This window comes from Notamacropus eugenii, chromosome 7 (genome assembly GCF_028372415.1).
Source record: "Notamacropus eugenii isolate mMacEug1 chromosome 7, mMacEug1.pri_v2, whole genome shotgun sequence".
Classification (NCBI taxonomy): Eukaryota; Metazoa; Chordata; class Mammalia; order Diprotodontia; family Macropodidae; genus Notamacropus; species Notamacropus eugenii.
In genome coordinates, this window is record NC_092878.1 from 30,178,273 (window position 1) to 30,190,968 (window position 12,696).

General features: G+C 41.7%; 1 pseudogene; it reads right to left on the bottom strand.

Moving 5' to 3' along the window:
* LOC140513827 (gamma-tubulin complex component 4-like) overlaps positions 1-12,696 on the bottom strand; it is a 28,708-nt pseudogene that overhangs the window by 6,483 nt on the left and 9,529 nt on the right.

The following is a 12,696-nucleotide window of genomic DNA, read 5'->3' on the forward strand; positions in this document are numbered from 1 at the left end:
GCTAGACTGCTTTCCAGTTTTCCCAAGTTTTTGTCAAATAGCAAGTTCTTACCCTAACACCTGGGATCTTTGGGTTTATCAAATACTAAGCTACTGGGCTCATTTGCTTCTATATATTATATACCTAATATGTTTTCCTGATCAGCCTATTTCATAACAAGTACCAAATAATTTTGATGACTGTTTTGTAGTATAGTTTAACATCTGGTACTGCAGGCCTGCTTCCTTCCCTCTTTTTATCACTATTTCCCTTGAGGTTTTTAGTCTTTTATTCTTTCAGATAAATTTTATTATTTTTCTTAGCTCTATAAAGTAATCCTTGGATAGTTTGATTTGAATGGCACCAAAGAAGTAAATTAATTTAGGCAGCAGTCATTTTTATTATGTTGGCTCAGCCTACTCATGAGCAATGAATATTCTCCAATTATTCAGATTTGTCTTAATGTTACAAGTGTTCTGTAGTTGTATTCATACAGTTCTTGTGATGACCTTAGCAGGTAGATTCTCAAGTATTTTACACATTCTGTAGTTATTTAAAAAGAATTTCTCTTTTTACCTCTTCCTCCTGAGTTATGTTGGTAATATGCAGAAATGCTAATGATTTCTGTGGGTTTATTTTATATCTTGTAAATTTGCTGAAGTTGTTTGAATTAATTCTTCAGTTAACTCTCTCGAGCTTTCTATGTAAACCGTTACATCATATGCAAAAAGTGTAACTGTGTTTCTTCTGTCCATGCCTATTGCCTCAGTTTCTCTTTCATGTCTTACTGCTCTAGCTAGCATTTCCAACATTCTATCAAATTGTGGTCGTGATAATGGACATCCTTACTTTACCCTTAATCTGATTCAAAGACTTATAAGTTTATCATTACATATAATGCTGGCTTTGGTTATAGATAAATACTACTTATCAAATTAAGGAAAATACGTTTATTCCTGTGCTAGTTCCTAGTCTTTTTCAAACAGGAATGGGTGTTGTATCTTGTCAAACGCTTTTCTACATCTCATAAAATCATGATTTTTGCCATTATGATTAACATGGTCAGTTAGGTTTATAGTTTTACTAATATCTAACAAACAATGCCTTCTTGCTATAAATCCAACGTGGTCATACTGACATGTCTGTGCTATGTTGCTGAAGTCTACCTGTAAATATTTCATTGAAACATTTTGTATTGTTTTCATTAGACATATCAGTTTATAGTTTCCTTTTCTTTGTTTTAATGTTTTTTTAAACTTATCCAATGAGGAAATTTGTTTTGTTTGACTATACATATTTATTACAAGAGTTTTGTTTTACTTTCTTTTTCATTGATGAGTGAAGGTGGGACGGAGAGAAAGTAGATTTAGGTTAATTGAAAAAAAGCAAAATTTCATTTAAATAAATTCCACAGAAGAGGATGGCAGCTTACTCTCTAGCTGTCAGGACTGTCCCTGTCCAGCTCCATTCTGGCAGACTTACCTTCACTAGAATACTCAGCTGGGCAGCCCCACGCTCATCTAGAGGGCCCAGATTCTGGCTGACCAGTGAGCAGAAACTGTGACAGAGATCTAGGATTTCATTCAGGCAGTGGAACACTTATATTAAAAAAAAAAAATAGTAAAAGAAGGAAAATGGGCATGTTATGGGGAATGACAGCTTAGAGGATTCAGGGTCTTCTATTCCCAAGAACACGCCTACAATTCTAACCTTTCTTCTTGGGCTCCAGGCTTATGTCTCTGATTGCTGGATATATTCATTTCAATTGGAATGTCCTATGGTACCTCAAATTCAGTATGTTTGAACAACTCATTATCTTTAGTTACTCAAAACTACTTTACCCTTTGGGATTCCCAATTTCTAGTCATTATCTCCTGAACATGCCACAGAAAATCCATGAATGTCTTTATTCATTCTATATATCCCCTGTATGGCATGTACAAAATACACTTCTTTTTTCCTCTTTTTATTTTTCCATTTCTCTAAGTCTTTCTTCAAGGCCTAACTTAAGACCCACTTCTTCCATGAAACCCTGACTGCCCTAATTTTTACCAAGCACTCTAGCATTTACTGGCTGTGCCATTTATTTGGTGCTATAGTAACAATACAATTGTATGCATAATCTGTCTTCCCAATTACACTGTAATCTCCTTGAGAGGTTTGGATCCTGACTGTCTGATATACAGCCTTAATGGAGCAGGTGCTAAAGGACTACTTGTTGATGAAGTTCTAGTTCCATCATCCCCTCTCCAAAGTAGAACTGAACTCAAACCATCCAAGGCAGGCAGCTGATCCTAATGCAGGGGTGGGGAACCTGCAGCCTCCAGACCACATATGGCCCTCTAGGTCCTTGAGTGAATCCAAACCACACAGAACAAATCCCCTTAATAAAAGGGTTTGCTCTGTAAAACTTGGACTCAGTCAGGGCCACACTTGAGGACCTAGAGGGTCACATGTGGCCTGGAGGCCAGAGGTTCCCCACCCCCATCCTAATAGTTCACAGACATCTTTAGCAGAACAAGCATTTCACTCACTCTTACTTTTCATCATTACCACACATACACGCTAATGTAAAGCAGTTTCTGTTTCCTTTGCCTTAGACTATTCTTCTGTTCCTTATCTATCTCAGAAACCTAAATACATATCATCTGTGCTGTCTCCTATTTATAAATATTGCGAAATACCAACAAAAATGGGGAATAAAGATCTGATTAATGGAAGCCTGTTGTCTTGTCAACTCAATCAGCATCTGAAGAAGGGGAAGATTTAGTGCTATAAAAACTTCAGAAAGCCAAACGAGCCCCACTTACAGGTTTCAGCAAGATGAATGACTGAGCCAGCAAGTTGCTCAGGAAGTGGTCATGAGCCAACTGGATGCTCTCAAAATCCCTTGTGGAGTTAATCTGATGGAGGAGCTGGGAGAATTGAGACTCCAGCACATCTACCTGAAGGAGAATTAGAAGTAATTAAAGTATTTTATGGGACACAATCACTCTAGGATAGAAAGGATAGTGAGGCATCTGAAAAATAAAACACAGAAAACTCCCCTGTGCTCTTGAATTGACCAAGAAAGCCCTTGTTATGTGGCATGACATTGGTAGGGAAAGCTGAAAACCTGGTTCAACCCAGCCTCCTGTCATTAAAGCAGATGTTTTATGTTCATACTGACTGACTCAGTTACATTTTATTAAAATTTAAAGACTTATGGAACACTTCAAAAAGCCAAAACTGCAGTGATGCCAAAGACCTGAGATTTCATCCCGAGGATGCTTCCTTCAGTGAATTATATTGCCACCACTCTATACTTTAGCAGACAGTCTTTGTGAATTGCTGTGACCAAACCAATTCATCAGCTGACAATCAACCATCTAATGTGAAGCCTTTCCTAACTTAGTGAGGCTGGTCATATGGTCAGGACTTGCACTTTACTGACAACTTGCAAAAAATCTCAGGGTCAGCTTCCTGTCACAACAAAACAGAGCAGGATTTTAGGGTGATGCCAATGTCATCCTATCCACAAGAACTTAATAAGTGCCTTAGTGGTGCTGCTCATATGAGATTGTTAGTGCTTCTGGGGCTTCTTATGCCTCATCAATACCATTCCACATAGCAATCCTAAAAACCACGGCCAATTTTTTTCTCTCATGAGCGTTCCCCCAGGGCAAGAATAAAACATCCCTGCAAGACCTTTCTCCTGCCCTTTCTTCATCTCCCATGTACCATTCAACTTTCAGCACAGACCTGGAGATAATACTGAAGATTATCCACCAAGAAGGCCATGTGGTTCCGTAGGCGCCATTTAATGGCATCGCTCTGGTTAGACTTGAGATGCTTGCGCTGCATTTGGAGAGCCCAGCAGTGCTGCAGTTCTGCCTGCACTCGTCGTACGCTGAGCAAGTACTTGAAGACAACATTGTACCTGGGTCCAAAACAACCACCGTGAAGCTAGACTCTTCCATTCCCAGCTACCTCCCCTTTCCCCTCAGTCAAGTCCCAGATTCCTCCTCTTCCTCCCTTTTTCTTTCCCATTTTCAAAAAGAAAGGATTTGAAGCTAGCCAGAGAAGGGCCCTCTCTACTGGAGGCAAAGTCCTTGTTCCTTTCTCCTGAGGCTCAGCCCAATGCATGTTTCTGTCCCAGGACTTTCCATTTCACTCATGGGAGGCCCAGCATTCCAAACAGCCTCTGCTCCTTCTACCTTTACTTTGCAAGTCATGCCAAACAACACCTGCCTTACAAAGTTCACTGAACTATACAGAGGTCATGAGAAACAACAGGTGACCAGCCTTTGGGGAATGTAAACCCCTCAAAGGCAGGCATGTTTTTTCCACAATCTCTTAGGGCTCAGGATTGTGCCATGTGCATGATGAACTCTTAATGTTATGTAATGGTTAGCTGTCTGAGAGTGATACAACGTTCTTTGAAAAGGAATGAGTTTCCTATCTCCAAAAATATCCAAATGGTGGTTGAATTACTCTTTCAGAGAAAGAACTCCTGCCCTGGGAGTGAGGCTGTACTACATAACTTGTATGGTCCCTTCCAATTCTAGAGTCTGTGATTCTAAACTTTTTATTCCTCCCTAGGTCGTGACAGCTGCTGACATGGGAGAAATGTCAGAGGACACATACTGAAGACAAGCACTTGGAAGAAGAGTTGATTCCTAGGGGAACTGGAACTATGTGACCTCTCATCTTGGCATGAGTTTACACAGAAAAATAAGAAACCTAATTTCCTTCAATTCTAAAATAATCCCTGTTGAAACCTGCCTTCTTCAAAGGGCTCAAGGACACATCCAGCATCAAGCTTATTATGCCGATCACTGCCACCTCAAATTAATTTCAAAAACAGAAGCAACATGGCATATGAGGAAGACCTAGGAGTTTGGAGGTCATTGAATCCAACCCCCTCATTCAACAGATGAGGACACTAAGGCCTGGGGGTTTTACATGACTTGCCCATCAACACAGAGGTAGCCAATGGCACAGCCAGGATTCACAGTCAGGTTTAGTGATTCCAAGGTGAATGCTATTTCTACTAAACCATACTACTTCCCCAAGGGCTCTTTTACCAGAAGTTCTCTAAACAGTTTTAGGTCAGCATCTGCAGGTTAAATAGACTGGGGTGGAGATGGATGGATTCTTGAAGTTGTATCTCCTGGGCCTGCAGATTACTAACAACTGGTCAGAGGGCCTCTATCTTCCCTGCCATAGTTAGTGTTTGCTAGCAAAAAGCTCACAGAGGTCTTGTAAACCTACTTCTCCAGGACAGCAGGAGTGAAGAGAATGTGCAGAGGCCACTGCACTTTGTAGGAAAGACCGAGGGCTGCCCAGCCTGACGCAGGGGCTTCTCGGGGAGAGGTGTCCCGAGAAGGTGCTTCTCGTGCTTGAGTAACATCTAAGGCAAAAAGAAAAAAAAGAAAAAGAAAATGAAGAAACTTCAGTCTAATTAAGACAGACAACTTGTTTTGTTGAAAGAAGAATGCACATGAATAACATGAGAGAAAAAACCAGGGGGATGTCTAAGACACAAGGAGGAAAACATAGTGGGCAGAGGGCAAGGAAACAATGTGTAGGCAGGTTTTTTGGTAGATCTTAGAGATTATTTTGTTGTCTTTAGAGACAGAGGCAGCTGGAATAAGACAAGAACTGACGCATGGCATAATGAAAAAACCCTTGGCTGCTAATGAAGTGGTCTGGATTCCAATCCTGGCTGTGCCACTCATGAGTCTCGGTAAGTCGCGTAACCACCCTGTATCCCTGTTTCTTAATCTTTAAAATGAAGAGGCTGAACTAGAAGATTTCTTAGGACCCCCTGAGTGCTAAAGGTAGATAACTCTAAGATGAAAACCATATAAGCGTCTTCAGAGAAGGAAGCAGCATCAGGAAAAAAGGGAGGAACAATGATATGCGAAGGAGAGAGAAAGGGAATTAATACCCTTATGTTCCTTTCCATGGTACTCAATTGTCAGGTGAAGCAGAGGGAGGAGGTTGTCATCATCTAACAGCACCTTGTGGGCAGACTGCTGGAAGGCCACATTAACATCTGGCAGAGAGAAAGAACAAGGAGCAAATAATAGCACCTGGCTATATGATGAAGCCTGGAAGAAATGTTCTCCCATCCAACCCTGCCTGACCGTCAGGAACAAACACTATTTGACTTTGGGGTCCAGACCACACCATTTCATACAGATATCATTCGTTATGTGGCTGCTTGTCCCAGGAGATGACTGCAGTGTGATGGAAGCTATCCAGGCCCACTGAAATGGCTTCCCTAGGCAGCAACAGAAGGTAAGGAGGCTGCCCCTCAAGCCCTCAATGAAGAAGCTGAGAGTTGGGCTCTTCTCTCAAGGAAAGTAACTTAGTCATTCACTCTTCTGTTGAGTACTTACCATGCTCAGTTACTGCAGTGGGCGGTGTCTTTAACATATGCTGGGCTGTGTCAATGAAGGCCTGGAACAGTTCTCCTCATCCCAGCAGGTAAAAGTCTTTAATGATCTTTGAAAAAGAATGTCAGTATACAAGTCAACAATCACACAAGTCTTAGGAATTCTTCGCTATCCAAGGAATTGAATTCAATCCAATTAAAGCATTCACAAAGCTCCTATTATGTATAAGGCACTGTCCAAGGAGATAGGAACACACAGAAGAAAATTAAATTACCCCTACTGTTGAGTGGCTTATAGTCTACTTGGGAGATGGAATATTTACCTAAATAAGTAAAACTAAAGATAAATTAGAGCAGAAAGCACTAAAAACTGGGGAGATAAGCAAAGGCTTCCCTGAGGAAGTGGAACCCAAGTTAAGCCTTGAAGGAAGAAGACGAGGACTTTTGCAAAGCAGAGATGACAAAGGAATGCATTCCAGACATGGGAGGGGATGGCTCATGTGAGAAGAAAGAGGCTGGAGACGAAGCATTTGGGAACAGTTAGTTATCATAATGGTCAGAACACAGAGCTCATGAAAGGGAATAGTATGAAGTAACACTGGCAAAGTAGGTTCCCAGACTGTAGAAAGGCTTTTAAACTAGAAACAGTGCAGAGCTGTCTCCTTAATTAGGACCCAACTAACACATGGATTTGGAGGCAGCGTGGTACAGTGGATAAAGAGCCAACCTCAGAGTCAAGAAGACCTGGGTCCAAGTCCCTTTTGGGATAGATCTTAGTTGTATGACCCTGGGCAAATCACTCAACCTCCACATAAATTCTCTAAAACAAGGAGTTGCAGAGAAGGTACTGATATACACTGATAGAATGTTTTTCCTTGGGAATTCCCCATACCAATGAACACAGTGTCATTTCCTTCCTGTCCCCAACAGATGGATGTGAGATTCTGCCCCTCTAAACAGGCATATCAAGAAGAGAAATTTTAGTGGTGCTGTTAAGCCAGGAAGATTACAGTATATTTGATATCTTTACTTGGTGGCAACACAAATGATAAAATTACAAGAAAACTTATGTCTATCTCTTTGTCCTACAGTATGGTATATCTCTACAATCATGCTTGTATTTACAGAAGCAAATCCTGGAAGGAATTATTCCTTCAGATGACACCCAGCAATGGGCTGCTCATTTTGGGGAAGAGTATACAAGGTCATCCTAAGAATCCAGGGGTAGGTTTTTTTCCCCAAATCAATAGAGTTAGGGAAGGCAAAGGTCATTTCCTGTTAGTTACATTTTAACAATAAAGAAAAATAAATGAAACTATTACCTTTAGTTGGCCTAATAAATCTGACTCCTCCACCATAAGTTTCCATAGATGCTGAGGAAACAAGAACATCAGTGAAATCCCATTTTGAGAACACCATTACAAAGGAGGATTCTTTATTTAAAAAGCTGCTCTATATTCCACTGAATGACTCAGGAAAGAATACTACTCATATGATCATGACAATAAACTGTCTACAAAAAACCCTTCTGAAAACCTGCTACTAGACCCTGTACAGACGGCAGCAGCAAGAAAGCTTAGCCCTTCGTCCTTTTGTTCTTTAGTGGAAAACCCAATCTGGTCCCAAGCTCCCGTGGAGCAGAAATACACACACAAAGTGAAACAAAGATCTCATCTATGCCTTCAACTAAAGAAAACGTTGTGACGCAAGATGCTGAGTGGATTGTGTCTCTGTCACCGTCAGGCAGCTAGCAAGTTATTCCATGTCCCATAAGAGACTGAGCTCAGTAAGAGGGAAGGACACTTACTATGGCAGCATTCCTAAAACCCAAAGACGGAGAAAGCGTCTGGCCTGAGGAATCATTTCTTCACCCTGGTCTCTAGTGCCAGCTAGAAGAAGCAGCTGCTGTGCTCCACTCTCTATCTTTCCAGGTCAATCCACCCCCTCAGAAAACATATGCTGGATCAGACACTTAAAAGGCAAACCTCAGCAACAGTGCTGCGTATCCGGTCCACCACCAGCTCAAAATCCACAAGGCTGAAAAGAGGCTGCTGCTTGAGGCGATGCAGCTCGGCAGCAAAGGTGTCTTCTTGATTCTTTAAAATAGATCCTGTGTATCATGGACAGTAGGAGGAGAGACCCTCAGAGCTATGCTATCAACAACGCTCTGATTCTTTCATTTGTTACTATAGACAATCTAACTAACCAGGGTCTAGTAAATACAGGGCAATAATTTTTGCTCTTAACCACTGGGTGCCACTTCCCTTGCTTTGAAGATTTCTGACAAGAAGCATCATGGTGCCCTCTTACAAGATTTATTTCAAAATATGATGTACTACACTGACCACTGCCTTGGCTCATGAGGCAATGGGCAATAAAAGCTGCTCTTGACCAGCTCTTGGGGATGAGATGTTAAGACAGGACTTCCTACCTTTTCTGGTCAGATTCACATTCTGATTCTCAAACATCTGTACAGACTCTCCTACAAACAGGATTTTTTCAGCGACTCTCACTGGAATATAGGAAGGAAGTATTTCCACCCGAAGGGAAAACTGCTTCAGGGATGGGGCCAGCATGTTCTCTTCCTCAATCAGGCGCTGGGTGAGGAGATACAGAGTGACAAAGGAAACAAGAAAGTATGCAGTAACTCTATCTATCTCCATCCTTTATATTCCATAGTTAATATATTGGGCAATAGGGACTTTAAACCCAGGGATGTACAACTCCCACCTGCCAGGCATGTACTGTGCTTGCAAGGAGGTAGTCTAGCCTGGTGGCTAGCAGGCAGGAGAGGCACAACACATGAACGTTCTAGTTCTAGCATTGCCATTAACTAGTTACAGGACTCTAGCTAAATCATTCAACTGCTCTGAGCCTTAGTTCCTTCCTCTGTAAAATGAGTAGGTTGGACTAGACCTGTGAAGTCCTAAAAAAAAAATCCTATTATGCTCAGTTCCAAGAATTTATGATTCTTATGTAATACACTGGCATCTATATAGGTTTTTGTGAATCCTAATTAAGACCTTGAGCTGCATCAAAAAGCTGCCAGAGAGACACAACTTAAGGAGCTGTCCACTTCCTAAGTATGGTATTAGTATGGTATGAAGAAGGCCTCACAACTGCCCAGCCTAATGGATTATCATAGACTCACGGGTCTGGAACTGGATCAAGTCCAATCTCATTTTAGAGACGAGGAAAATAGGCCCCAGGGAGGTTAAGTCTGGACCTAGACAAACAAGCAAAGGAGGTGGGGGTTGTACTCTTCAGCGCTCTTTCCCATGCATCCTGCAAACCTCATTCAGACAAAGGCAAATATCAGGAGGGACAGGCTGAAGGAAGTGGCGCAGATGGCACCGAGGTGGCAGGCTCAGTGCAAGCTCATGTGAGAGGGCGAAGGGGTCACTATCTGGTGGAATGTACTGCCTTTCCCTTCAAATCCTCACCAGGTCCTGAAGTTCTCGTAACTGCTTCCCTGTCAGGCCTCCAATGCCCAGGTCTTCCTCCTCCTCCTCCAGTTGAGTAGAGACAAGGCCAGAAGATGGGCCCTGTTTAATAAAGAACTCTTCGTGTTGGTCCAAGAGGAGGCCATGTAGCATCCAGGCAGAAAGCTGCTTGTACATGACCCCATGGCACACTGCCAAGATCCTGAGTGGAGAAAGGGAGAGAAAAACCAATGCCATAAAAGCCCTTGCTGGGCACAAACACCCAGGCCATTCTGGGACGTCACTAGAGGGTACTGGCCAAGATCTGAGTAAGAATTTGGTGAGTCAGAAGGGAAACTGTCCATTACACTAAAAATAATCATTCCATTTTTATTCCTATCTTTTTGGAATTAGTCATTAAATTTCTTATAATTAAAGTTCCCATATTAAGTTTAAAATGTCCTTCAGCTATTTTGACAGTTTCTTTTCCATATTGTTTATTCTCACCCTGCGTAAGAGTTTCAGAGCTGAAAATTCCTGCTAAAACACAATGAGATGAGCTCAGAGAAGTCTGTTTCTCTGCCAGCAAAAGCAGTTTGCTCCTTTTCTCTTGTTTCACCAAAAAGGAAGGGAATGGATGTGGTAAGGGAGGATGACTCAATTAGAAATGGAGCATTACAAAAATACATGAAAAGAGAAGATCAAGCACCCTCTCCAGAACTAGCTCAAGTATTTCCAAGATGTTCTTGTGCAGTAACCAAATATTAGAATTAGAAGGAAACTTGGAGATCAGAGTCCAGTCTTTCCACCCAGGACAGAAGCTTAACTTCAAGTTTTAAAGAAGGTAAGATAAAATGGGCAATATGAGCTGGTTCCCTACCACCGCCAGCATCAAACAGAAAATTCTCTGCTTAGCCCCCTTCTTACCTTTCCGGTCTTCTTATCCTCTACTTCTCTCCATATACTTTACGATCCAGCAGCTCCTGCCTTCTCCTAACTCCATGCTTTGTTACAGGCTGTCCCACTGCCTGGGAGGTTTTTCCTTCTACTCTCCACATGTTGGCTCCCTTGGCTTACTTCAGGACTCAGCTCAAATCCCACCATCTACTGGAGGCCTTTCCTGGTCCCTCCCCAATACCAGTGGCTGATCTGAAATTACTTTTCAACTACTCCATATAAACAATATCTTATATGTAAATAGTTTAAAAGTTGTTTCTCCCATTAGGAAAATAAGATACTTGAGAGGAGGGACAGTATTTTTACCTTTCTTTGTATTTTCAGGCTTAGCAAAGAGCCTGGCAAATAGTAAACATTTAATAAAATGCCTGTTGACTTACTGACTGAAAATAGCAATTACTTTAAAAGATATACTCAAATATAGCCAAGCAAAACCCAGCATATATAATGGTAACACCCTAAGGATGATGGGATCTGACAATCAGAGGGACCTTAAAGTCATCCACACTAATTCATTCTCTTTTATGTAGTACCATCCTGGATTCTTTATTGGCTGTCATCCTGGCCTCTCCTACTTTGATCATATAGACCTATCTGCTCAGTGTTAGCTTTTCAGTCCCATCTATTACTAACTATTTTGGAGAAGTTTTAGATCATATGCAAATAAAATGGTCTTGATGAACTGTGTCAATCTTATTTAAGTTTTTGTGACTTACTTTTCTAGCGCACTGCGTACAGGAGGCAGTCCCCCACAGCTGTATTTGTATACTGTTTCCAAGATCTGACACCCATGAATCTGTGGAAAAGATAAACTTCTAAAAATTATACAGTGCCTGCTGCACAGTTTAAATTGTACATTCAGTTGTGATTGGTCCAGGAGGGACCTACTGAATCAATTCCAGTGGCACTTCCATAACTTTGTCCTTTCCTACCTCTTACACATCAACAGTGACTCCCTCATCTCACTCCCCCAATACACACACAAACACACACGCACACACTGATCCAGTGACAGTGGCCTCATTGCTGACATTCTGTCACTGGACTTCAGGCATTTTCCCCAGCTATCACTCATGCCTGGAAATCTTTCCTCCTCACCTCTGCCTCCTAGTTTTCCTGGATCCTTCAAGTCTCAGCTACAGTCCCCCCTTCTGCAAGAAGCCTTCCTGGATCCCCATATTTGCAGGTGCTACTAGCTACATATTCCATTGGGTTTCCTAAAAGTGACTGAATGGGTCAGTCAATCTACTCCTGAGCCAGATCTACTTGGGGATATGCCTATTAGCTTGTTCTGGAAGAAGAAAGTAGAACTTCTCCACAAAGATACTGCATAAGAATGTTTAAATGTTTAGATTACAGGTTCTAGATTCATCAGCCAAGAATGAATATGTTAATTCAGAAGTAAAAACTACCGGCCCCCCCATCAGCTTCTTTAAGGAGAGAGTTTTTATCTTTGCTTCTGTAGTCAGAAAGGATAACATGGATGTAGCACATTTCCAATTGTGCAGAGTGAAGTCTAGTAAAATGTGCAAATCTTTTCTATTTCTGCTGAACTTCAGCCCACAGCATCCCTAGGCCCATCGTGGAAAAGAAGGTGAGTGAACCACCAGCTCTTCTTGGATTTTTCACTCTCCTTTCCCAATTGAAATGAGACAGAGAAGGCTAACATGGGAAAGGAGAGAAAATTTTCATCTGGCTCGTAACTCCATTCATGGTGGTACTTTTCTTCTCATTTTGGGGGGACAGGGGAGTGTAAAGAAGCTGCAGGGGTAGAGAGGTCCATGAAGAAGCCCACACAAGGCTTCCAGGAATGGAGGGGATGCACTTAAACAACTCACTGTGCATACAGCTGGATATGTGTCTACACAACACAAAATGAAGTAGAGGGCTGGCAACTGTTTGGTCCAATTCATCAAAGAAAGAAGCCAAATTAGATACTTTTGCCTCTGTGCTAT